The sequence below is a fragment of the Orycteropus afer genome, unplaced genomic scaffold (genome assembly GCF_000298275.1).
Source record: "Orycteropus afer afer isolate SDZICR_OR568_19922 unplaced genomic scaffold, OryAfe1.0 scaffold00067, whole genome shotgun sequence".
In the NCBI taxonomy this organism is placed as follows: Eukaryota; Metazoa; Chordata; class Mammalia; order Tubulidentata; family Orycteropodidae; genus Orycteropus; species Orycteropus afer.
In genome coordinates, this window is record NW_006921654.1 from 8,017,019 (window position 1) to 8,044,770 (window position 27,752).

Consider the following 27,752-nt stretch of genomic DNA (forward strand, 5'->3'; position numbering starts at 1 on the left):
ATGCTGCTTCTTCCTCAGGGATGTGTTCTGGGTCTGTATCCTGCTCCCTTGTTTCTACCACTTTATCCTGCTTCTTTGTGTGGACTGTGATGGTCTCTTGTCTCTGAGGTATCGTGGCGTTGTTGTATTTAGATCTCTGTTAACTGTTGTGAAGAGCAGTGAAGGGTGATTCAGGCTCTTCTTGGTGGTTTTTTATCATTGGCCCGTTGGTGGAGAAGGAGGTAGTGGCTCTCACTCAGTAAGTGAAGTTGTAGGAGGTGTGGGTGTAGTTGTTCCTTATGGGGACTGTTGCTGACTCCCACTCAGTTAGACAAAAATTACAGTTGAATAACCATCACAAAAGTAAAAGCATATGGACAAAAAACACACCATATAATCACACAGGAAAAGTAACCAAAAAGGGAAAAAGAAGAAGAAAAAACAAGAAAACCTGCAATATCTGGGGATAGGGCACTAAGAGAAAATAGTTAGAGAAGGAAAATAATGAAAGAAAAAAATGGGAAAAATGCAAAAAGAAAAACAAGGAATAGGGTTAACCACGAGAAAAAAGGGGGAAAAAAGAAAAAAAAAATTACATTTAAAAAAATAGTAATAATAAAATTTTCAACCAGGAAGAGGGAAAAGAAAAAACCTGAAAACTAGGACCTGGGAGGGGAAGAGTAAGATTAATAGTAAAAAGGACAAAAGCATTATTAATAATAGTTGTTTTAAAACAGATAAATACAAGCAAACTAATCACCAGGGAGAAAAAGCGAAAAAGAAAAATAAAAATGAAAAGAAGAAAAAAAAATTGGTGGAGGACAGGACAGGGCACCCAGGCTCTGTCTGAGCACACAGACTGTGATGGAGTTCTTGTCAGCCCAGAAGGTGGGTGGGAGTGGGGGATGGCCACACCTCCATTCACCAAGAGGGTGTGGGGTATAGGAGTAACAAGAGGAATGTGGTACCTTTTCAGTCTTGCAGGTCAGGAGGGTCCTTGGGCTTGCTGGAAAGCCCAACCTCTTCTTAAGCCCCTGGAATCTCAGAGAGCGCTGTCTCTTTAAATATCCAAAATGGTCAAGCCGCTTGTAACATTCAAAATGGCAGCACCCTCCGGACCAGCAGAAGTCCACAGCTCAGCCCACCTTTCTCTTCACCTTTTCTGTTTTTTCCCCAGCCACTGTGCACAGTCCTCCATGCAGTCCCTGGTAGCAAGGTGATTTTTAGTTTAATTCTCAGGTCCTACCACCACTCGGGAATCTCCAAGCTGTCTGTGCCATCAGGATCGCTGCCAGACCGCAGCTCCGTATGCCTCCTCTTTTGGTATTTTCACGCAAATTCTTCTGCTATTTGGGGTTTAGTCCACTTCTATATCCTTCCCTTCAAGGCTCAAGGGTCCAGGATTATCTTCTTTGTCTGTGTTAATTGGTTTCCCTTTCATTAGTTGAAGAGGGTCTGTGCAGTCTTTCTGCCTAGTCCGCCATCTTGGGGGTGTACTACTAGTGTCCTTTTAAAGCTAATTTTTGCAGTTACGACACTTGGAGAGGAATGCGAGGTAGGGTTCAGTGGAGTAGAAATAAATGCCACATGCTAAGAAAAGGCAGTGTAGGGTGGGCCTCCAAGAAGGGAGTCTTAGTTGCCTCTTCTTCATGTCTTCATCATCATTTCATCATGCCAAAGGATGATGGTAAAAGATCAGCATTGGAATTTTGGATAATAACTTAAAGGCACTTGGTTTTAGGCTACCTGGAGGCAAACAACAGTTCTTATCCAAACTTTCCTGCTTCTTTTCTTGGTTTTCTAGAGGAACCTTGTTGCCTTTTATCTTCTTTGTGTCAGAATGTGAGATATTTAACAGTTGGGATAAAATAAGCCCATATTTAAATATTTGCAGGTCGTAGATCTCGTGGGTCATAGGTCAAGTTCCTCTGCCCTGTCTAAACTGTTGGTTTCTTTTATGACATCATCTCTCCACAGCCAGACCCCTAGCTCCGACACTGGCCTTCTGAGTTCTCTGCTTTACTTCTGTGTCTGCCACAGGGAAGCTCTAAATAATAGAAAAAGTAAATGTTATTCATGGAGGCAATTCCAGGTTTTCTTCCAAAAAGCATGGACTGTGATACCAGTAAACATCATGGCCCATGGATTCAGAGCATCTGCCATATTTGTTGATGAAGAGGTCCTTGGACCAGCTCAGTATTCCTCAGCTCTGTATTCCTTGCCGCCACTATAAAGATCAATAAAGATTCTGTTTTGTTTGAAAACTCCCCAAACAGCTTTGTCAGGTCTCCTTAGTGCTGTGGCAACAGTGACATCTGGAAGAATCCACTTCTCACCAAAGAGGAGCCATGTTCCCAATTGACTCTTGGCATCTTGTCCCAAGAAAAATTCAAGCCTCCATTTGCAAAATTAAAGGATTTATGGGCAAAATAACTAAATGATGAGAAAGCATCAAAAGAAGGTGGAAGGAATACACAGAGTCACTGTACTAAAAAGAGTTGGATGATGTTCAACCATTTCAAGAGCTAGAATATAATTAAGAATTGATGGTATTGGAGAAGGCATTAGTGAAAAAGAAGCCTCCAGCAATTGATGGCATACCAATTGAGATGTTTCAACAGAGACATTGCTGGAAGCATTAATTTGTTCATGCCAAGAAATCTGGAAGATAGTTACCTGGCCAACTGACTGGAAGAGATCTGTGTTTGTACACATTCCAAGGAAAGGTGATCCAACAGAATGTGGGAATTATTGAACAGTATCATTTCTGTCACATTCAAGTAAGCTTTGCTGAAGATTATTCAAGAAAAGTTGCATCAGTACATCGATGGGGAACTACCAGAAATTCAGGCCAGATTCAGAAGAGGACATAGAATGAGGGATGTCATTGGTGATGTCAAATCGATCTTGGCTAAAAGCAGAGAATGTGAGAAAAATGTTTTTCAGTGTTTCATTGACTATGCAGAGGCATTAGGCTGGTGGATTATAACAGATTATGGATAGTGTTGCAAAGAATGGGAATTCCAGAACACTTAATTGTGCTCATGCAGAACCTGTACATAGATCAAGAGGCATTCCGGTTTAATATCAGGAAGGGTGTGTGTCAGGGTTGTGGCCTTTTGCCATACTTATTCAGTCTGTGTTCTGAGCAAATAACCTGAGAATTTAGACTGTGTGAAGAAGAACATGACATTAGGTTTGGAGGAAGACTGATTAACAATTTGTGATATGCAGATGACACAACCTTGCTTACTGAAAGAGAAGAGGACTTGAAGCACTTATTGATGAAGACCAATGCCTACAGCCTTCAATATAGATTATAACTCAACATAGAGAAAGCATAAATCCTCACAAGTGGACCAATAAGCAGCATCACGATAAATGAAAGATTGAAATTCTTAAGGATTTCATTTTAAATGGCTCCACAGTCAATGCCCAGGGAAGCAGCAGTCAGGAAATCAGACAACATACTGCACTGGCCGATCGACTGAAGACCTCTTTAGAGGGTTAAAAAGTAAAGATGTTACTTTGAGAACTAAGGTGAGCCTGACTCAAGCCATGCTGATGTACATTCAGTCACCTCATATGTATGTGAAAGCTGAATGGTGAATATGGAAGACCAAAGAAGAGTTGATGCCTTTGAATTACAGCATTGGAGTCTGTCTCAGAAGAAGTACAGCCAGTCTTATCCTTAGAAGTGAGAATGGCCAGAATTTGTTGCTTGGACTTTGGACGTGTTACCAGGAGGCACACATCTGTGAAGAAGGACGTCATGCTTGGTAGAGGGTTCGTGAAAAAGGAGACTGAGTGATACAGACTGCCACAGTGGCTCAGGCTTAGCAGCGCTTGTGAAGGTGGCGCAGCAGCTGGCAGTGTTCCGTTCTGTCGCACAGGGAGTCGCGATGAATCAGAGCCAACCTCACAGCACCTAACAACAATGGCGTCTTTCCCCAAATCCCTCCTCTCTCAATTTTGTTTTGCGGTCCCATTTTGAGAGTACTCCAATTTTAGAGTGATATATCAAGAAGCAGCGTAACAGAGGTTAAAGCATGTGTGATCTTAGGAGCCAGGTGGCCTTAGTTCAAATTCTGCCTTTCTTACGGTAGCAGCTGTGTTAACACACGCTCTTTATTTAGCCTCTTTGTGCTGTGTTTTCCCTTCTGTAACCTGGAGCCAGTTGTTGTAAGGTGAAACAAAATTTACCAGGTTACTGTATGGATTCAATGAGCTAATATGTGTAAGCGTTCAGGCCTCAGCCTGGCCTGTACTGAGGGATCTGCACCTTTTGGCATTTATTCACCTCCATTGCTGAGAATGTAGGTATTCAGAAACAAAGGCAACAAACTCTCTGACGTTCTAGATAAACAACTGCCATTAGATACATCTGTTTGCATGAAGCAGAACCCTTTCTCTTGCAACTGTTACTTTATTTGTTTAAAACCATCAGAGCTAGGAGATGGGGCTTAATTCCCCTCCTCCTGAGTGTGGACTGGGCTTAGCTACTCCTTGGAATGAATAGGGGAGTAACTCGACAGTGGTGAGACCATGCGGACACTGCCTTGCTTAAGGTTAATGCCTGTAACGTAGGACATGTGGGTGACATAGACCCCCAGTATGATGCAGGGAGAAGGGCACTTGACCCCTGTGGTTTTCTTCTCAAAAATCTGCGTCGTCATCGTGAGCTGCTGTTGAGTCAGCCCTTCACGGCTGGCATCTGCCTGCACTGTGGAACAGAACACTACCTGGGTCTGTGCCAGCCCCACCATCTGTTGCAGATCAGACCATTGTGACCCGTAAGGGCTTCAGTGGCTGATTTGCAGAGGTAGGTAGATCGCCAGGCCTTTCTCCCTAGTCTCAATCTGGACGCTCTGCTGAATCTGGTGTAGCGTCATAGCAACACGCAAGCCTCCACTGAGGGACGAATGTGGCTGAACGTTGGCCAGGAGTTGAGGCTTGGGTGCCCTGTTCCGAAGGGGAGAATTCTGCCACAGAACCACTGCTGCCTCCTCAGAGATCTGTAACCTCAGTCTCATCTTGAGAAAACATCTCAGAAGCCCAAATGGAAAGGTTATTACAGATCCATGACCAGCATGCTTCCAAAGTGTCAAAGTCATGAAAGACAAGGAAAGACCTTTGACTGTCTCAGCTCAGAGGAAATGAGACATGGCCACTGAATGTGGGATCCAGTTTTGGGTCCTGGAACAGAAAAAGGACGCTAGTGGAAAAACTGCTGAAGTCTGAATAATGTCTGCAGTTCAGTCACAGTACTGTGCCAGTGTTAATTTCTTAACTTTGCCAGATGTGCCAGATACAAGGCCGTAAAATACGAAGATTAGGAGCAGCAGGGCCAAGGCCATGTGCAAAACTCTCTCCTGTCTCTGCTGTGCTTCTGGAAATCTAACATTAGTTTTAGAAGTACAAAAATGTGACACAGGCTGATTGTTAAAAATGTTTAATCAAATGAGAAGAGTTAGAAGTCAAAGTGGATGCCCCACCCACCTCCTGGTCTCTACTGTCACTCTTCCCAAGGGCGGCCACTGTTACCAGTTGCTATCCTTCCAGACTCCTTTCTAACCACATATACACATTTTTATTAAAACCTGAAATAGCTTTTCCCCCTCCCACTCTGATTATATGCCTTAGACGTTTAATCCCTCTTTATTTGAGTGCAGTGATTTTCCAAATTAATTCCATTTTGGACATACTTGGCTCTTCCCCGAGACTTCTGAAATTGCTGTTTGTTCTGCTGGTGCTTCGTTTTATTTTCCACTCATACTTCTTTACCCATCCAGGCCCCGTTTGTACTGCCTCTGCCCTTGCCAGTCTCTGTAAAGCCTCCCAAATTAGCATCATCTGAGAATTTAATTAACTTTCTGTTTACTAACCCTATCCTTTCAAGATAATTAATGAGGATGTTAAGTGACACTGGACCTGACATTGCTCCCCGTGGCACCTGAGCAGGCATCTCCCCAAAGGCAGCCGTGGGGGGTGCCCCCCCCCCCCCCCGCCCTTCAGCAAGCATCCAGGCTGTGTAGGTCCAGGGACCCTTGGCAAATGTTTGCTTAAAATCAGGCTTTCATGCTTGGCCTTCTATCCACTCATTTTCTGCTTTGTTAATTAAAAAGCCTCATTTCATTTTCCATAGCTTGGAATGCTTATGTTTTGTGCTATTCCCTAGGTGGAGTCTACATTACCAGGCTTGAAATTAAACGAGTGGAGAGAGTCAGGTGTTACAGTCCCCTTTTGTTCCTGTGAAAGTGGCAGCAGGGTGGCTCCTGCTTTCCATCCCCTTCCCATACAACTTTCTACTTAATCCAGGAAGCGGGAGCTCATCACTGCTCTAGAACTCAGCACCGTCCCTGGAACTCTCTCCAGGAACGCGGGGCGTGAGGGTCTGCCCTGCCCAGCCCAGCAGCACGGTGGCTGCTGGCCACATGTGGGTATTGAGCACGTGAAGTGTGGCTAGTGGGACTGAGGAGCTGGGCTTTGTATTTGATTTAATTGTAATTAATTTTAATTTTAGGAGCCCCATGTGACAAGTAGCATCTTTTCTCTGCCTTGGGCTGTCTGTGGCAGGTCTGAAAAGACCCCTCCAGCACCTTCCATGCCCTCTAGCAGCTTTCTTCTCTGATGGAGAAGGTAAACGGATTTTGCCATCACAGTCGGCAAGCTGTAATTAGGAAGATAACTTTTCCGAAGGAAAAAGATGTTACTTTCTGAATCCAAATGTAAATGACTTGGATTATCCATGTCACTGAGTGCTTCATTCATGCAGATAATTGAGACTTGACAGTGTCCTTTTCCCTCAATTACTTCCTGATAGTTCCATGTGTTACAATGGGAGAAACAAGGAGCTGTTTTTAAATAGCTCTGTTAATGTCCTCATTAATTTTACCTTTTTCTACCAGTTAACAAATATTAACTCCTGTGGCAAATTAAGCTGGCTTTTCTCATGTAGCCACATTCATTCTTAGTTTCCTTCCCTCTGGTGTCTGGTGTGCCTCCTGTTGCACGGGGTGAAATTTCACTAGAAGCATTCCTACTTGTTGTTCTCGGGCACCTTGACACAGCATTATTCACATGTAGCACAGCATGGTGTGGCACACGCTGACTGGCACTAGAAGCAGCAGGGCCACCTTTTAGGTCGCAGTTGTTGGCTGCCATCAAGTCAGCCCCTGATTCATGGTGACCATGTGCGCGATAAAACGAGACGCTGCCAGGTCCTGCGCCGCCCTGTCACCAGCTGTGGTTGCATCGTTGTGATCCGTAGGCTTTCCAGCAGCTGGTTTTTGAAAGATGACCAGGCCGTGCTCCCTCGTCTGCCTTGGTGCGGGGGAGCTGCCAACACCTGGGCAGCCTCACAGCAGTGCACGCATTTCCATGGTGGCAGGGTGGCTGCCCATGACGTGCGCTGCCTGGGAGTGGAAGCTGAGATTCTGGTGTGGAATGGGAGAAGTCGGCCCCTGAGGGCCCCCCTCCCCCCGCCATTGACTCCCAGGACCACCACTTGAAAGGCATGTTTTCTCATGTACACGTGGGGTTGCCATGAAGTCACTTAGTAGTAATTGGTCCTCATCTTTTGCACACATGGCACAACCCAGGGGTTGTAAAGTCAGATGCCTCTTGGAGCCATGCAGGATCATAAAGGGGTGACTGGTGCTGGGTGGGAGACTGCCTGTCCCATCTTAGGTAGGCTTTTGACACAGAGGAATATGGACCAAGTACAACCTCATATTCCTTTATATATATATATTTTTAAAAGATGCAGAAAATCTAAATTGCCTGTGAAATTGGCAAATTTTACCTTGTTAATTGTTAATTAAGAATGCCTGAAAAATTGTGTGTTTCCTCCTTGCTTCTTACAGCTCCTAAGGTCAGGTTGCCCAAGCACTGCCCGTTTGCCTTCTCCGATTTAACCATCTTGTTCTGTCTGTTCAACAGCAAAGAAAGGCCCCAGCCCTCCACACTCTCACAGGATGGTTGGAGGGTCAGTTGAGATGATGAATAGGTGAACTCTGAGATCTTACAGGGCTTGATGCACATAAGAAGAGCTTCAGAAAATGTTTAAGTATCTTTCTAAATCCAGACTTCCCAACCATTCCTTCTTGGAGGTCAAGATCATTGCTGACATTTTCCTTTGAAGAAATGCATGGGAAATAAGAGTCCATCATGTAGGAAGAGGCGTGGATGGATGTCATCTCGCTTTTCACCAGCTCTTTTCTATTCACTGGCTATTTAAACTTGGTTTATTTTCAGCTACTGGAGGGCAGAGAAGAAGCCACTTTGGTTGTTAATAGTGCCATCAGTAGGTTAATTAAAAGTTGAATCAGTTATAGGTATTGCTAGCCTGAGCCTTTACACCTGTGCTGTTAGGCACGTTGGCTGTATAATAAGATGCCGAGCTCAAGTGTGAGTGCATGTGACTGGAGAGCACACATGTGTGAGTTCTTACATTTAGAAAGCAGTAACAAGGATGAGGGTGAATTGTTCTGGGGTCATTACATAACTCAAACTTGAATAAGCACTGACCTTCACTTTGAAACAGCTTTCTTTTGTATGAAGTTTGAAAGCCTGGCTTTTACTGGAGTTTTGGAAGTTAGAAGAAACTTATTTTGCTTAACAAAGTGTGTGTGCATGTGCTCGTGTGTGTGTGTGTGTGTGTGTGTTTTTCCTCCGTCATTAGGAGTTTAAAAAAAAAAAAAGCTCACTGTTGTCAAGTCTAGTCAATTCAACTCATAGCAACCCCTCCTTGCGTTTCTGAGGCAGTATCTCTTTGGGAGTAGATTGCACTTCCTTCCGAGCAATGGCTGGTGGGTTTGAACTGCCAGCCTTCTGTTTAGCAGTCACATGCCTTAGACACTACACCACCAGAGCTCATTAGGAGTAGGCAGACAATATTCCAAATGATAAGGTAAAATTTCCAGGAAGTTTTAGATCAGGGCACCACCACAGGGTGGAATCCAGCCAGCCACCTGTTTTTATGGATAAAGTTTTATTGGAACACAGACACACCTGTTGATTCAAAGGTTGGCTATGGCTGCTTTTGTGCGATGACTGTGGAGTTGAGTTGTTGAAACAGAAACCATATGGCCCACAAACCCTAAGATACTCACTGTCTAGTCCTTTACATCTGGCCCAAATGACACAAGAATATCTTGTAAGAAGCTGTATTTTTGTGAATTCTGGGGAAACTGTCTTTTAAAATGCAGTTGTTGTCAGCTCAGTTGTCAGGCTCTGGTTTACTTCTGTGATCTCAAGAATTTGCTTATTAGCTGTTGAATGCGGTGACCCTGGTTTCATGGTAACTAAGCTTGCATCAGCTTCTCTCTAATGTACTGCTAGTCATTTTATTCAGTAGACTGAATAGCTTTCAATGCTTCTATGAGAAGGACACTGCTCATTAGTGGATGCGTTCAGCCTTCAGCTTAGCTAAAATCGGAATGCTTTCTCAACCTGAAACAGTGGGTATTTTTCTAAATGTTAAGTAATATAGGTCTCTACGAAGACAAAGTGCTTCCCAGTCATTATTAGCTGTGCTCAGTCGTCATCCTTCACGATAATGCCATGAAGTAGGTTCTTAGTATCACCATCCATATTTTATCACTGGAGCGGGAAGGGAAGGGTGACTTGCTGAAGGTCACGTAATAACAAAGCCCATTGGCAATTTGTGTCATTTCATGAGTCATGTTGGCGCTGGTGAATGCGGCTGGCACCAGTGGGACTTAGACCCACAGGCAAGCCAGTCTTCCTAACAGGTTCTTGCCCGGCAAAACCCGATAATTTCATTAGCGAGGTAAGTGAATGGCTGATCAAGCAATTAATTTGCCTTTCTGTAGACCTAGGACCTGAAGGAAACCAGATGGTGGGGAAGACTAGCTGCATCTTCAGGTTCTCCTTTCAGCCGTTGGTTATCACCTGACAACTTTTTCCTTTTAATTGTGATTTACCATTTATGGAGCATGTTCTAGTTGATTTTACTCACTCGCTGCTCAGGGACCCTCAGTGGGTGGCAGCATTATTTCACAATTGACAGCCCAGGAACCAGCTAGTGTCAGGGCCCCTCTTGTCCGCCTGACTCCTCATTCCCATTCCCCGGCTCTGTTTGCAGGATGACCTGGCTCCTGGCAGAGAGTGTGAGGTGCGCATGGGCCTTACCTCCAGGAGCCTTAATGTCCTGGTGGGGAATATACACAGACATAAAACCATAACCAGCACTCAGGGTGTCATTATGAAAACATCTGATGAAAGATCAAGACATTGAGTTCAGAAGAGAAGCAGTCACTGGCAGGCAGAAATAGAGTGGGAGAGGAGGTGCTTGGACAGTAGATAGCATTGGAATGAGCAGAAAGGGCATGGGCCAGCAGCCACACATGCACGCACACACACACAAATATATACGCATATACACATGTGCACGCATACTCACATACACGTGCACACACACGCGCACGTATGAATGGAGGAGACCACTGAGGGGTGGAGAGTCAGCACAGCTAGCTGGAAGCAGTAAGGGTGGTTCAGGGGAGTAATGGGATGATAAGACCTGTAGTGGAGTGGCTTTCTCAAGTACAGAGAGTGATGGAAACAATGCTAAAAAAAAAAAAAAAAACCTAAAAATGCTGAGAGATGAATTAATCTAGTGGTGGTGTGAGGGATTAAAGTGTGAGGAAGCAAGAAGCAGGAAGGTGGATGGACAAATGGGGAATAAGAAACTGAAGCTGAAAGACCACTGCAGAAACCCAGATGCTACTAGATCTGGGGCTTGCAGTTGCTGCTGCTTGTCTTATATTGTCATAGAGTAATCTGGAAAGGTCATTGAACAATGACTGTGTTTTAAGTCTTTAAAATACCTACTACAATTAAAAAAAAAAAAATCCCCCTACACAGTATATTAATGTTTGCAACACAGGCTGCTAAATTTAAGATTCCACAGAGTCACCAGCTGCCAATTGAGTGATTGGATGTATCTTAATACTGTACTCATTTCTGTGCCCACATCAAGGTACAGCAGTAACATAGTAACTACTAATGTACATCCCAGAAATCCAGTTACCATCAAGTTGATTCCAACTCATGCTGACCCCCTGTGTGTCAGGGTAAAACTGTACCCTGTTGGGTTTGTGGTGGCTGATTTTTTGGAAGTAGGTTGCCAGGCCTTTCTTCCAGCCACCTCTGGGTAGACTTAATCTCTAACCTCTCAGTTAGCAATTGAGTGCGCTGTTTGCACCTCCCAGGGTCTCCACTAGTGTGCATAATCCATGTCAAAGCGTCCCAATGCTTTAGAGCTGGTGGGACCTTCGAGGTCCTCTCTCTAGTCCTGCCTTGCCCCCACCTCCTCTGTTGCCCCAAACCCCTGCATTGTGTTCAAAGAAGTGTTCACAGTTGCCAGTTATTAAGGCACACTTTTGTGAAGCTTGAATTTCACTGGAGAAAGTCTGTCATGGTTCTCCAGTGGTTTTGTAAACTATCACCTGTCCAGAACAACCTTAACTGTGCACGCCCCTAGCAAATGTCCACCGTTTCTTCCCATCTCATACTGTTCTTGGGCCTCATCGAGTAGAGTGAACTTACTGAAGACAAGCAGGAGGTTTTCTTCACTGTAGACTTGCTGATGGAAAATATCCCTATATTTTATCATTAAAAATAAATTTAAAAATTAGCTCACTGACAGGCCTTGCAGTCTCGTTGCACTGCACAGCTTGATCACGGAACCATGATGTGGCATCTTGAGGCCAAGTTGCTTGGAAGTCCCAGAAAGGATCCTGTTGTAAGTGGGCAGGCCAGCATGTCAGAAGACTGGGGAGTCCAGCTTTGGGGCAGATGAAACAGAAAGAGGCAGATCTATGCATTCAACTTGTGAAACCACATGGAAGATCTTCTGTTTGCACACTCCCTAGAATTTGAAAATAGATGGAGACGAAAGATTTTGTCAGGCAGCAGTTCTTTTGGTAGTTGTAAGAGTTGGGGGTCCAGGGAGTGGTTCTAGGCAGCAGGCAGTCAGATGGGCTAGGAAATTCAGGAAGAAAATAAGATGAACATGTGTGTCTGTAAATTAAAGTCCTTATCCTCACTCTTCAAGCCTGGAGACAGAGTGTTTACCCTTAGGCTCCAGGAATGCCAGCTTGACCGCCTGCTTTCAGGTGTTACTAAGCATTGTCACTCTACTCCACTGACTGGTGTAGACATTTTTAGTTGAGAACTAAGGTGCTATTTTTAATTTATAAAGGTGTAATACCTACTGCCATCAGGTCAGTTCTGACTCGTAGTGACCCCCATAGGATTTCTAAGGCTACAAATCTTTACAGATGCAGATTGCCTCATCTTTCTTCCGTGGAGCAGCTAGTGGGTTTGAACTGCCAACCTTGTGGTTAGCAGCCCAGTGTGTTAACCACAATATCTCCAGAGACCCTTAAAGGCACATTAGGCACGTTGTTGTTAGGTGCCATCGAGTCATTTCCGGCTCATAACGACCCTGGGAGAAAGGGGATTGAAAGGCCCAGGAACCAGGACAGAAGAGCAGTCAGCCGCAGGGATCCAGGTGACAGTAGGCACAGCCAGTTCATATTTGAAGTATTTCTCTTGACAAGCATCTGTCTTCTCTCCCTGTCTCCTGTGATCTTCTAGATGTTTCTCAGCATATCCAGGTCTTGCAGTTATGCATCACTTTACTAGTAGAAGAGGTCTAGTGAAGAAGCATGGCCATATTAACCTATTTAAATACCTTAGCTGGATACGTAGACGGAGTGAAGGCTAGAAAGATGATGACCAGTGAAGTGAAAAACTGATGAGCTTGGCTGACGGGGGTGAGCATTTGCAAGATCCGTATATGGAAAGATTAAATCGCCAAGCAGAATGATTAATAATCATCATCTCATGTCATAAGAAACCTTGTTTCAACAGGCAGCACATGAAAGCAAGTATGTTTATTCTCAGTCCCCAACCTCCCATTCCAGTCATCAAGGAATGCAGATTTGGGTAGAAATCATGCAAGGTGTCTACAACAAAGAATCGCTGGTGGTGGGTGCTGATGGGTAAATGACCTGTGCTGTGAGACTCCAGAGGACACAGAGTCCTAGCTCAGGTGTGGTGAGGGAAAGCTTGGAGATGTCATTGGCCTGCCCCAGGAAGTGTGTCACATTTCAGCTGGAAGAGATGGTCAGGGAGGGGTTTCTAAGCAGGAAAAGGCACTGAGACCAGGAAGGTCAAGGTCGATGAGTAGGTGGGGTACTGCCACACATCAGATTTTATGTGGACAGTGGGATGAGATGGATTATGATGTGGTGGAAGAGAATTTGGCTAGATCAGATAGTGTCTTAGTTCCCTGGGGCTGCTGTGAAAAGCTATGAAGCTGGTTGGCTGAAAACAACAGAAGTTGATTCTCTCTCAGCTCTGGAGGCGGTAAGTTGAAATGAAGATGTTGGCAGGGTCACGCTCCCTGGGAAAGCTCTAAGGTAGAATTGTACCTTGCTTCCGTCTTGCTTCTGACATCCCCTGGCAATCCTTGGTGATCCATGGCTTGTAGCTACACCACACCAGTCTCTACCTCTGCCTTCATGTGACCTTCTTCGCATGTGTCTCTTCTCTTCTTAGAAGGATGCCCACCAGACATTGGATTTAGGGCCCATCCCATCCAGTATAGTGACATCTTAACTAATTGCGTCTGCAGAGACCCTGTTTCCTCACGATCTGAGATTCTGGTGGACTTTAAATTTTCAGAGGCACTATTCAACCCACTAAAGAGTGGTCTTAAATGATGGGCAAAAGACTAGGAGGAAAAATGGGGCATCAGAGGCTTTGTTCTCATTTATTCAGATTTTCAGCCACTAAGTTTTAGACACCTGCTGAGTACTGAGGATAGAGGGATCACCATTGCCCTTGCCTGTGAGATGCTGTGCACAGTGTGGTGGAGGCACAAGGACTGGCTTGTTACCACAGTGTATGATAAGTATAGCCTCGGAGCGGCTACCTGTGGTCCACAGGGCTCAGAAGAACAGACAGTTGAACGTGGGCATCCAGAAAGGCTTCTAAGAGGTAGTGCCCTCTGAGTGTTCAGTGGAGGGATCTGATCTCTTTATCAGCTTATCACCTTTAAAACACAAACAAGCAAACACCATTTTTCATTCTCATTTTACTTCAGTCAGAATATGAGATTGTTAACTTTTGAAATTCAGTAGTGTGACCCTCTCCATGATGTTCTCTAACTAATAAAATGGAGTTTTCACACAACCTTCATTCCTTTATTTTTATTAAGCCCAGAGACCTCACACTCTGGATAGAGCATGTGGGTGGTGGGATGACCAGAGCTGAGAGCTAGAATGAATGGTTCCTCCTCCCACCCGAGCACAGTAAAAATGTAATTTTCTAGAGTGTGTCTTAGGCACTCAACTATTTCTCATTCAGAAAGCACCAACCTGCCAATTATTTGTAACATATAAGAAGGTCATCCTGATTAGATCAGTCTTGCCTACTCTACCCACTAAAAAAAAAACCCAAACCAAACCAAACCTACTGCCATTGAGTTGATTCTGACTCATAGCAACCCCCATTGGATTTCCAAGGCTGTAAATATTTATGGAAGTAGATTGCTTTGTCTTCCTCCCAAGGAGCAGCTAAGGGGTTGGAACCTCTGACTTTCTGGTTAGCAGTCAAATGCCTTATGCACCACGCCACCAGAGCTCCTCATCCTCTAAGACAGTTGCCATCAAACACGAGCATGGATCAGAATCACCTGGAAGGCTTGTTAAAAAGCCAGTTTTGGGGCCCTACCCCCAGAGTTTTTGTAGGTGTGGATGGGACCTGAGAATTAGCTTGTCTGAATTTCCTTGGGGTGCTGATGGTATTAGTCCAGAGGCCATACTTGGAGAACCAATGTTGTAAGCCATGCATTCGCTGAAAAAAGGAACTGCTGGGTTCTGGATGGGACCTTCCTTCAACATGGCCCTTTCTAAAGGACTTCCGTGGTACACTCCTTAAAGAGAAAGACCCCTACCCAACCCATCATAGCAGCAACCAACATGAAGATGTAGTGTGGACTCCAAGGAATAGAAGATGCTCTCCAGACCCACCATGGAGCCCTCCTGGTGGTTATTGTGAGATTTCAGACTCTTGGAGTGCGTGTGCAACTTTCAGAGGTGCCAGACCATGTGCAAATGGGATTCAGGACCCTTGACTTTACACCTTCTGGTCTGTGAAGGAGCAGCCACTCTAAGGACCAAGACATGGTCTCAGTTACTTGGATGTTAGCAGCAAGGAGTAGTGTTTTGTTTCTGTTGGTCCTTCATTCCCAGCCTCACCAAGTGTGGCTGCCGAACTTCATGTTGAGCCTTGTCCTTCTTTTCTTGGGCTGATTGGTACTGAGCCGCTTCTGTGAGAGGCCTTCCTTGTGCTCTGGAAATGGTGTTGAGGAAACAAAGGTGTGACAACCCGGAGGGAGGCTAGCATATACCCAGAGATCCTGCAGGCCAATGATGCTCTCAGTCTTTGAGCTCACACCCATGGGAATGATTAATTGATGCCCTCCACTCTGCTGGACAATTAAGAAAAGCAGGAGAAGTCTTCAGTTAGACCTAATTTGGCACCATATTGTTTTCTGTTAATCTATTTTGTTTTCTGTCCGTCTGTCCCAAGAGATGGGTGCCTTGCTGCTTGCTGAAGCATGCATAACTAATGTCCTCATTAAGGACTGATCTGTTTATCAGGGCCATGAGGGGAAGTCAGCCTGCCAAACCTAGGCGCAAGCTGGGGGCTATTACCTCCCTCTGGGCCTTAGCCCCACCTCATTAAGCTGGTCCGGGCTATTGATTGGGAGCCTGTGTTTGGAAGAGTCTTACTTACTCCATGCATTATCTTGACAGATTGATCAGACCTGATTGAGAACCTCTTAAAGGAACGAACAGCTGTAATGGGAAAGTTGGACTCTGTCATCCGTTAGGATGATTCTGGGAGCAAGAAGAACCAGGCTGACATCTTGGAGCAATTGTATTTACAATTAACATGGCTGAAAACGATTGCCTCTATTGATCCCCCCTTCCTGCAATTACAGCCCCATTGTTTACATTCCAGCACTTCAGTTATAAAAAGGAAATTCAATAATTATTGCATTATTTAAAGTTAAAGTGCCACAGAGTTTGCTGGCTGCGCTTGCTGGTTGATTTAACGTTCAGTAAAATCCATGCTGAGCTCTCCATCTGGAGGCCGAACGATAGCGGCTTTTAATGAGACTTTAAGGGGGGGGCAGGAAAGCAAAACACAGTCCATAGGGTGTTTGTCTGGGTTATTTAGTGGCGGGGGTGGGGGGACGACCCAAAAGCAGAGCAGAGAAACGAGCCATGTCATCATTTGCAAAACCATCTCCCCTGTCCCACCACGTGGCAGTCCCTCCTGTAGGTCCTGTCTCCTGGCCTCTTGACTCAGGCTCAGCTTTACTTCCTTCCAGAAGCATCTTTCTCTTTAGGAGCTCTTGGTCCTGTGTCGCCCCGCCGCAGGTGGAGCTGCTCCTTTGACCATAACAGGTCTGTGGAATTTAAGAAGAAAGGCCGAAATGTCTTTAGTAGGCAGAGTGATGGACGCCAAAGGTGTTAGTTTAGAAGGAATTTTTCCTGTACCATCACGTTCCCGTTCTCTGTTTCATGGGAAAAAATGAAATAAAATACAAAGTCAGCCCCTCTTCTCAGGAGAAGTCAGCCCCGTGGATGTGCCCTATCCCCAGCCCGGGTCACACGGGCTGCCCAGACTCTCTCCTAAGGAAGAGGATGAGAGTGTGGGTCAGCACCTTGTGGGAGCTCCCAAGCCTCTGGCTTTGAGTGCCAGAGTCCTGCAGTAACAGCCGGTAAAGGGCATGGGAGGAATTTTAATGACCGTTTTATTTTTGTCCTATTTGGTTGAAATTATTCGATGGGCTCTGTTCCAGCAGACTTCTGGGCAGGTGCACTCAGCAGGGGGCAGAGTTGGGCAGGAAGAAGCAATGCCTCACACTTTGCCATCCAGAGTCACACTCAGCGACTACCCCAGGACATTTCAGACTGCAGGTGTGGAAGGCAGAGGAAGATGAATAGCGCCAATTCTGACTTTTATGAAGTCTCTGGAGCGGCCCAGTAGCGGGCAGCTGCTTCTGCGTGACTTTTTCATTAAAGAGGTGAATTCTCGTGTGCAGGCATTGCGTGATTTATCTAGTGCCATTTGCTGGAATCTGAAATACTCTTTGGGCAAGTGAAGGGTGATGCAAGCTTTAGGCCTTGGGAGTTCCCTGTCATAGAGCAGGACCTCTCCCTGTATATCCCAGCTTCAGTCTCTTCTCTGTGGCCCTTACTGCTAGAACTGGAGCTGGAGCAGGAGCAGAATTCCAATTCCTACAGTCTCTAGTGGTACAGCAGTGTCACTTGGTAGCCCATTAGAAATGCTAGTTCTTGCCCACCCCTTCATTCCCACCCCTCGCGGAATGAGAAACCTCTAGGGTGGGCCCAGCCATCTGTGTCTCAGCATGTCCTCCATGTGCTTCAATGCACGCTCAAGTTAGAGAACCTCTGAGCTGGAACACCACCTGGCTCACCACCGAGCCCACGGTGTTGGACCTATCATTGAGAAAGGGAGGCGGCAAGATCCGAGCCCTGCACAGAATGATGATGCTGGTGCCAAGTGTTTGGGTAACCCTTCTCATCTTCTGGAGAGTTTCACATGTACTTTCTCACATGCTTCTTAAGTCACCACCTAGGAAGGCAGGGCAAGTTTAAACATCACCGTTTTGTAGATGAAGTAATGTGCCTGTTAGCTCAACCAGGCAAGTACTGTTTCTACTGCATGGATTCTCAGGATGTAGAGACACAAATAAGTCCTTCACATATATCTGGGGAGCCAGGGAAACCTCTGCTGGCCACGTCAGCTGAGTTCTCATTCTAGGCTTGGTCCTCACCTGGGATGCTGGCAGACATGGTAATGAACATAGGCCTTGATTTTCATTAAATTGGTGCCAAGATGACCAGAGAGATCCCATACATAGATATTTCTTTTGCAAGCACATGGGCTTGGGGTTCAGATCCTGGCTGTGCTGGCATTGGCAGCATGGCTGGACAAATTACTACTTCCAATGCATTGGAATTTCCCTACTATCAAGAAAGGAAATGTCAAATAGGTGCAGAAAGGATGTGGGGGTGGTATCCTCCTCCAGCCTCCTCTAACTTCACAAGGGCGGGGAGAGAAAGAGAAATTCACCATTGGCATCAGCTGATTCCTGTGAGGCTGAGGTCAAACATGCTACTACCCTCCAACCTTTTCATCAATTCTCACACCAGCTGTCTTCTCACACACTCTCTACTTTTCTCCTGGGTTAGATACTTTGTTGCACTGTGCACACAGAACTCACAGATGGTACTCACGATTATGAGATTTATTAGGGAAGCAACAGGTTACATAGGAGGTTAAGCAGTGCTCAGGATACAGTTCTTCTTTCAGGCCAGCCTCTTCTCAGCCATCCCGTAGGCATGCCTCTCTTTGGCCCTCAATCTTTTGCCCTGGCCTCTGCCCTGCTCAGGCGAGTGTTGCATAGATCTTTTAGTTCTACCAGTAGGTGCACCCCACTCCACTAGCAAGCCTCCTGCCCGAAGGCAATCAGTCAGCTTCCTCTCTCCATGGACCGGCAAGCCCACATCTCTGTCTCATACCAGTCTATTGGTCCTGTTACCTCTGCTGCCACCATATCTCTGCCATCTCTCTGCTTTTGTCTTTGCCATATCTCTGTGCAGGGATCAGGTCCAGACTTTTTCTCTCCTGATGGTAGTGAGGTCCCACTTTTTCACCTCTAGGGTGGCTCATTTTAAGCCTAGCAAGATGGCAAAACCAGCCAATCCCCATGTTAAAGTTCCATACACCTTATTTACATTATTAAATGGACCTTATTTACATAATTAGCAAGCTATCCAGTCCCCTTGGTGGGCGCAAGCACCTGACATTTGCATCTGTTAAGCGTCACAAAGACATGGCTGGAAGAGCCATACGGGTTATCCACGGCACCACAACAGCTAGTTTCAGTAGATGTTCATTTCCATCCTTACTCCCAAAGCTTCCTTAATTTGAAAATTAATGATGATAATAATAATGGCCTTATTTATTAAGAAGGCTAACTGTGTACCAAACATTGTATATGAATTACCTCATTGAGTCCTCCCAGCAGTGCTTTGAGTAGGTTTTGTTATTGTCCCCATTTTGCAGGGGAGGAAACTGAGGCTTATCAGGGGACAGAACTTGACTAGCATAGTGCAGCTAGAGAGATCAGAGCGAGGCCTTTCCACCAGGCATCTTACATCGGAATGTACTTTAACCACTGATAGTGAGAACAGTTTGGCATGTAGTCTCATGAAGACAAGCTAGAGTAACATGTATATGGTGTTCTTTATTTGTAGTAAGTAAAATCTATGTAAGAAAACATCTGCCATTTCAACCATTCTTACATGCACCAAATCGGCAACTTAATTACACTCACCATGTTGTGCAAGTATCCCTCATGCTATTTTTATTAGAATTACAATCTTAATTTCATGGGTTGGCCAGCGCAAGAAAATTGGAGGACAGAGACAGTGGGAGAGAAGGGTGCAGGGGTATGTGGGCTGATGGCTTGATGACCATTCTTCTGTTAGAGGGCTGTCTCTCTGTTGTGGAAATAGGCAACAGGATTGAAATAAAGGCCTAGAGAAGTAGATTAGGAGTTCTGGAAGGTTCCAGAACCCTTTCCCAAATCTCAGAGTAGATTACTACCACATTTTTCGTCTTCTTGGCTCACCTTCTTTGGACTTCATTGGACTTCCTTATTTGGCAAATCAAGGAAATAGAAGACATTCACTGAAGCCTTTGTTTTTCCTCTTATTACAAATACTACCTCAGTGTGTTGTGTTCTGTGGGCCAAGGTGCTTTTTGCAGCAAGAAGAGACTGACCATTGCTCAAGCAAAGTGGACAGATGACCCCAAGTCACCATCACAAGTGATACACACAAGTAGAATCACATACGGCATTTTTAATTTAGGTGGCGCTCCTAGACTCTCCCTGAGATAATTAGCACTCAAGAGATGTCAAGATGGGTTGACAATATGCTTTTGTCTTCGGAAGGTTTTGAGTCTTGGGGCCATGGGCAAAGGGAAGAATGTAGAATATGTGTCTCGCTAAATATCTCCCTCCTTTCCCACACACCAAGTATCGCTGTGTTGGAGAGGAAAGGTTAAATCTTAAGGGAAGAAGAGTATGTGGTGAATCCCAAAATGTTAGGTAGAACAGTGAAGGGTTGTAGACCTACGGCAAACGGAAGAAGCAAGTGGAAAGTACTTGGTGTGGAGTGGGAAGTGGCATGTTGATGTTTGTCCTTAAGCTGCAGGCTGAAGGAGGGGCAGGCTATGGCTCAGAGGAGTGGAATTAGCAAGGCTTCCAAGGTGGAAGATGGTCTGAGCTGGGGCAGTGAGAACGAACAGTCCTGGAGTCTGGCCTAGAAACCAGGAAGTAGGTCAGAGTGACCCAAATGGATTGATCTAAGGGAACATTTGTACTTGCTTTCACTTGTTCTTGTAAACCATGGTTGAGCTTCTCTCTTACGGTGTCTGCAGGGTTCCTTAGTGAAGTAGTACTAAATTAGCATGTGTGAGGACAAGGGCATGAGTAGATGAAAAACCAACATTAAATAGAAAGTATATATCAAGAGAGGTTATATATATTGAGGTTGACCTTCTGGGAGTCTTCCTAAAATGTGACATTAAATTTGGAACTGGAACACAACCTCACTGATTAAAAAATTAACTGCCCTGACCTGATACAGTTGCATTTTTAGGCATTCAGGGTGGGTGCTTGGGTCCAGGCACTCTCTTGTTCAAGGACACATCTGTGGTCAACACAGTGGCGACTGTGGGATTGGAGTCAAGTCCTAGGTTCAAGTCCTGTTTCTGTCATGCTCTGTGTGACCTTCAGGGAGTCACAGGACTTTTCTGAGCTTTGGGTTCCCACAGGAACTTGAGTCAAACGCTACCTGCCCCACTGGGCCGTAATGAGAAAACCAGTTTGTGGCGCTGTTCCATCAGTGGTAAAATGCTATGCGTGTGGACGTTGGTTCATGTGCACTCATGTGCATCTCCCACTTTGCATCTTATGATGGTGGGAATTAGAAAAATGAACTTGAAGGTGTAATCTGGAACCCTGGCTCCTCATCCTCTTCCCGTACCCCCTTACCAGGACTGTTGGTAGGTTTTTATAGTTTTCTCCCTGCAGGGAGAAGCCGACATGGCTTGCTGTGATTGGTGGTTTTTCCCTCCAGGGGGATGATGGGACAGTCCATCCTGAAATGCACAGTTTTCTACTTGCAGGAGAGTTACAAGCAGGCCTGTCTGCTTGTTTCATGGTAGCGCTGTGCAGAGCCCTACTGGTGTCCTGTCGCTCAGGGAGTCCCACTGTGGGCATCCCACTGTGGGGTTTCTTCTCCGTTGATCAGGAGGTATATGGTTACCCAGCAAAACCAGTTATCTTTGCATCAGCTCAATTCTTGGCAAACTCATGTGTGTCATAGTAGAATTATGCTCCATACGATTTTCAGTGGCTGATGATTGTCAGGCCTTTCTTCCGAGGTGCCTCTGGGTGGACCGGAACCGCCAACCTCCAGGGGCAGCCTGTTTGCTTGGAAGAGTGTCTGGGAGCTGCTTTACCCCATCAGAGAGTCTTGCCACTGGCATTCACTCTCAGACTTGGGTAGGGTTGTGTGTGCTGCCGAGCGTGGTGAGAGGGTGTGTATGTGTTTGTAGGAGCAGGTGTTACTCCTGGGGGAAGCTTCATTTGTGAATTGCATGTGTGTGTGTGTGTGTGTGTATCAGAATGCACTTTGTCCATTTCAGCTTTAAAGGGGAAGCTCTGACAAAGCCTGATCAATCTTTTACATTCCACGCATGAAGAACCAGATGTTAGAAGTTTCCTATTGTTGGGAGTTGGGGCCCCTCCAGATTTATAGAAATCAATGTTCTCTGACAGAAGTTGCTTAGTTTTCCTGGGAAACAAGTAACAGGAACACATTTTTTTGATTTTCACAATGAATTGTTTTCTAACGAGAGCCCTCTGTTCGTCTCTTTGACTTTCAATATTTGGCTAGGGTGAATGAGCACAACATATTAATGGGGTTGGATCCCACAAAGTAACACAGCCTGGCTTTTCTTTTTTTCTTTCGTGTTTAATTATTAATTTGCTTTTTGCAGCCGACTTCATGTGCCGGACTCATTAGGGAAGGTACCTCTTACTGCGGTGAAGGCTCTTCTTTTCTGACTCCTTTCTCCCTGAACCTGACCCGGGAGGGAAGTCAGATAGATGTGGGATGTTAGACATGCCCTTGTCAGAAGCACAGATGGGCCATTTTCCAGTTAAACCAAGATGGGGGATGAGCATTTCAAAATAGAAGTAGCCCTACCAAGAGCAGGGAGAGGTGCAGGTAAAGATCTTGACCAGTACCAGTAAAGACCCCACCAGACTTCCTTCCAGTCCAGGGCCCCAACCACCCACTGTGTGCCCGTCACATTCCAAATTGCTCACAAGAAGGATAGTCTGTTATCTGCTGCCCAGCAGTAGTTTGTAAATGTTGCAGCTTGTCAAGCTATTGTGTGGTTTCCAGTTACGAGTCAAGCTGGATGTTTATTTCCTCTTATGATCCATTGGGCTTCTTTGCGTTTTCAGAACATAAATCCTGTTGCCAAGTGTAGATGTTTCTTTTAGTAAGAACTAATGCGCATTTGCTGTTCATCTAAGCTAGTCCTTCCAGGCACTTTTTGAACAAGCAGTGAGATTAGGGATCATAGAGAGAACTTGAGGCAGACTCATGACTATTTTAGGGAGAGTGGCTGGTTGAGTGAGTTTAGATGGACCTCAGTTGCTACTCTTCTTTAGTTAGATTGATTTTCCTTTTCTTGATTTATTATCTCTTTGGAAGATTGGGCGATTTATTTCTGTAGAGATACCTCCTCGGAAACCCAAGGAGGGTTCGCTATGAGTCAGGATCACCTTAACGGCAGCAAGTTGAGTGAGTTGTCCTTCTCCCTTAGTATTTTGTGGGTGGTGGTTGTGGTCAGGTGGCCCCTGGCTGATGGTGAGCCCCAGGATGCTGCCTGGCCCTGTGTTGTCCCCATGGTTGGCTGCAGATTGGACTGTCGTGCCAGGCCTTTCTTCCTACCCAGTCTCAGTCTGGAGCTCCGCTGAAACCTGTTCCACACATCATAGAAACACGCACGCCCCCCATGGACAGACGGGTGGGGGGCTGGGCATCAAACCCAGGTCTCTCTCGTTTGGCAGGCGAGAATCCTACCATGGAGCCATCCATGCCCCCAGTTTGTGGGTGTGCATGCTGATTTGTCTTGAATGAGGCAGATCCTTGTAATTTCCAGTGGTCTCAGCAACGCCTTCTCACAAAGACACTCAAGTCAAAGGGGTGCCTTCCTCATAGCCCCTTGGCATGCCCTCTGAGTTGCTGCCATTGCTGCCTTAATCACTTGCAGGGTAATCCCTTAGGGTAGGGCATATTCCATGTGTGTTTGACATAGTGTCTAATGTGCTACAGACACTTGGAGTCGAGGCAAAACAAAGCCCCACCAAACGTGCAGCCTGTTTTCTTTGGGTCGATGTGGAGCTTGCCTCGCTATGCATTGGCAGCAGCTGAAGTGGGTGTTTAGTTTTCTTTTTAAACTCTGCCCCTGACCTGACAGAGGTGAACTGCTGGGAGTCTTTAACACAGAGGAAAGAGAAATGGAAAAAGTAAGCCACTCCTGGGTCCCCCTCCTCAGGGATGGGACAGCTCAGTGATGGAGGCAGAAAAGGTTGGGGAATTCAGGATTTGTGTGGGAGAAAAATCTCCTGACTGGCGAGGAGAGCTAGAACTCGGAAAGGAGGCAGCTCCTTTAGTGAGTGTACCACTGGGATTTGTGCCTTGGTGAATTCTTCATATATTACAGTGAATTTAATTAAATTCATTGTGATCCCAATTGAGGGCATTGTAATTAGCTGGGTCAGGAACAAATTATTCTCCCTCCTTCTCCAAATGAAAACATCTTCTGCTCTCTTCTGCGGGGTGGGGGTGGGGGGGGAGCATGTCCTCAGCTGAATGGTTTGCCCCATGGAGTCTTCACCTGCCCCTTCAGCCCCACCCCCTCCTGCAGCTTTTTATTTTTATTAGCCTCCTTCAGGTTCCAAGGGTGGAATTTACAGATGGGTCTCTTCTGGGGTCACGGACAGCAGGGTCATGGGGTTGACTGTTACGTAGCTCCAGGACTGGGGAATGACCAGATGTCACGGAGAAGGTCACAGAAGTCAGGAGAACTGCCCGGACTGCTAGCTTCGAGTCGCTGTTGCTGTTGGCCCCAGGTTGGACAGCCTGGGAAGCAGTAAGAAACGAGAATGTAAATATTTGATGAGAACAGGATTCAGGAAGCCATCAGGAGACCCTGGTTGTGAGCAGAAGTTGGGGGGGGGGGATATAATCATTATGAGCCTGGGTATGTCCCAGAAACTGGGAAATAGTCTAGTCCAGGCTTTTTGTAGTGCTTTGGGAACAGACCTTGGAGGTCAAAGCAAACCTGAGATTTCGAATTAAGCTTTTGCCAAGACTCTAAGACATAGCCCCCAGGGTTCCTGTGCCAGCGTCAGTGGGAGGGGTAGACATCCTCATCCCTTTCTCTCCCGTTTTCTTGTATTTGTTTCCCCACCACTTACGCCCTTTCCCTTTCCACAGTAGCTCTCCCAGCTTACCCCAGAACTTGTGATAGTACCCGAGATGGGAGCTTACCACCACGAGCACGAGTGTAGAGTCATTTAGGAACATTGTGACCTGAAGCAAGAGCTCCCAGTATGATGTTTATTCCAGTTCAGGGTTTATAGAGCCCTAGGACCCAAGGATTTGAGGACGAAAGACATTTGACATCTCACCTCCACCCAACTCTTTTTGGCCACGTTACCCTCCTCTTCTGGCTGGCTCAGATTGGAAACCCCCGCCATTTGGAGTAGGGACCTCACATCCAGATTAAAGGTGTGTGTTTAAGATTCAGTGCTTCATCGAAAGGAAACCTTGCTTTATGGGGAGGTGATGGCAGTTTGAGGTTAGGGCCTTCAGGAGTCTTGCTCAGATTTCATGGTTTATGATGCCATCAGTATCCCTTGATAGAAGTTACTCTTTTAGATTCCATGCTTATTTTCCCTGTCTCCCCCCCTCCTGCCCCCGGCCCCGAGCTTTCTTCAGTGTAACTCCTTTGTCTTAGTGACCTAAGGCAGAAGTTCCTGGCTCTTGTACAGATCTCGATCTGGGCCAAACCTTCGCTCTCAGAAAGAGCCCAGTGGAGTTTCCGGCTTCTGGAGGGCCTTGTCCAGGAGTCTGGGAGAATGAATGTTGGCCAAGGCTGTCTTTTCCTTTCACATCAACTCCATCAGACCCTTTTCTTCACAGGGATCTTGCCCCTGAAAAGCATTGCCTTGCCATGGCCCCTCCTCCCGACTGCAAGGAGGTTTATCTCGGGAACTCTGGTGGCATAGTGCCTAAGGCATTTGACTGCTAACCAGAAGGCTGGTGGTTCAAATCCACTAGCCACTCCTTGTAAGGAAGGTTCGGCGATCTACTTCTGTAGTGATACCACTTTGGAAACCCAAGGAAGGGTCACTGTGAGTTGGATCCAACTCCACAGCAGTGAGTTTGGTTCAAGGAGGTTTATCTTGGAGGAGGCAACTTAAAGACAAGCCATTTTAAAGAAATTAGATCAAAGTAACATCATGAGAAGTAGCTTTTTATGATCAGTTACAGTAGTTTCTGTAACTTACTGTTGAGCATGCTAGTTATTCAGACTCCTGGTTGTGAAGTTGTTCTGGGACAGCCATTGCTTGTGAGGATTTTCTTTAGTTCCAGGGTTCTGCATGTGAGTGTGTGAAACTCCTCATTTGGGGGGAAAGAGGAGAGTTTTCTCAATAGGGTGCGCATGAAGCTCGTATCATTCTTCCCTGCAAGATGGCTCGCAAACCAGAAGGAGTAGCTGAGTGAGTTGGCATCATAGGGCTCTCCATGCTCTTCTGGTGATTTTCTACAGCATTCAGTGGGTACATTCCTGTTTCTTCTTCAGACAACACGAAAAGATGTTCAAATTCAAAGTGCCAGGCTCTAGGGGCTGGGTAAGAGCTCCTTAACCTTGGGCTTCAGCTCTGCCTCTTGCTTCCTGCCCACTGGAGCTAGAGGTGTCTCTTTACTCAGGTAGCTGCTAACTGCTGAGGCTAACAAGCTCAAGGTCAACAAATAAAATGGCACAGTCTCAATATTACCAAACAACACGGCAGGCCACTAGTTTCAGTCCAGAGACAGTCCCAAGGTCAGTAGGAAATATGGCAGGCTGCTGAATGAAGACTCAGCTACATGCAGGGTCCAGGCATGCTAAAAAGCTGCAGAGACCTTTCCCAAAGCTTTTCCTTATATACTGGAAGCAGACCACATCCTTGAAGCAGTTACTGAGCTGCTTGGGGCAGATTCCACCATGGAGCTGATTGCCAGTCTCCTCATGGAGAATAACTACAACCAGCTGCCCAGCCACTCAAAACCAGGCCCAGCCAAGTTGACACATAACCTTAACTACCACAACATGCTTCTGGATTTTTCATACCTTTTCAATGAATGTGGGTTGTGTGGGTGTGAGCACATGAGCTTCAGAGTAGTGTCATCAGATCAGAAGCACTTGTGGGTCATTTTTTGTTTTCACTGTTCCATGGAGTCCAGTACATTCTAACTGGTCTCCCAGCCTAGTGTCATGCATTATGTGCTTGGACAAGGAGGATATGCCAGCAGGATCAGACACACTTCCCAAGCATCTGTTGTGCTCGTGTAGCTCCTTATGCTCTTCGGGTTACTGAGGAGGATGAGGACAGGACATGTGATGATAGGAGCACATAAACCACTAACTTGTTTGACTTGCCTCCTCCAGCAGTCCACTGTAGCCTGGGGGAGTGGGAAATAAGAGATCTAGGTTCTAGTTCTCTTTCCTACTAACTAGCTGGGTGACCCTGGATCAGTCACTGAAGCTTTTTGGGCTTGTTTCCTCTGCTTCATGTACATGGAACAGAAACATTCCCTCTTCCCCTGAAGTGGGTTGTTGGAGATGAAGCCTACGGCCTTTTTCCTGCAGGCCTTGTTAGTTCCGTTACTTAGTAAAGTTCAACGTCCATGCACAGAAGAGAGTCCATCACTTCATCATATTCTCAACAAGGCCCAAAATACTGACCAGTTTTGCTCTTAGATGATCTTAAGTCTTCTTGTTCTAGTCTGGTAGCCGCTGGCCTTTTCTGTGATCCTTGCTTTTCTAGCACTCCTAACTTTAACCCTATGAGGACCTGCTTCTGGCTGTTTCTTGGGCTTCCATGTTCTGGAACCTAAGTACTGTGTCTCCACAAATGCGGCCAAGAGCATCCTTTTGACCATCTGATGCACTAAGCCAAATGACCTTGAGATATTGACAGGGAACTGATCTGAAGCCAGGGAGAACCTTAATTTTGAGTTATCCTGATAGACAGTAGTTTTAAATGAAAAACAAAAACAGAAAAACAAAACTTGATTTGTCTTTCTAGTCAGAAAGTCAGACAGCCATCTTAGGTCTGTTACTGATAGTCAACTCTGGACAGGTAGAGTGACCACATAGGTTATCATCTAACATAGGAGTTGGCAGACTTCTTCTGTAAATGGCCAGATAGTAAAAAAATTAGACTTTGCAGACTATACAGCCTCTGTCACAACTAGCTCTGATGTTGTATGTAG

General features: G+C 45.8%; 1 protein-coding gene across 1 annotated transcript in view; it reads left to right on the forward strand.

The window, feature by feature from the left end:
- The window catches only part of ZFHX3 (zinc finger homeobox 3), a 240,024-nt gene that overhangs the window by 82,278 nt on the left and 129,994 nt on the right, over positions 1 to 27,752 (forward strand). The window lies entirely within an intron of this gene.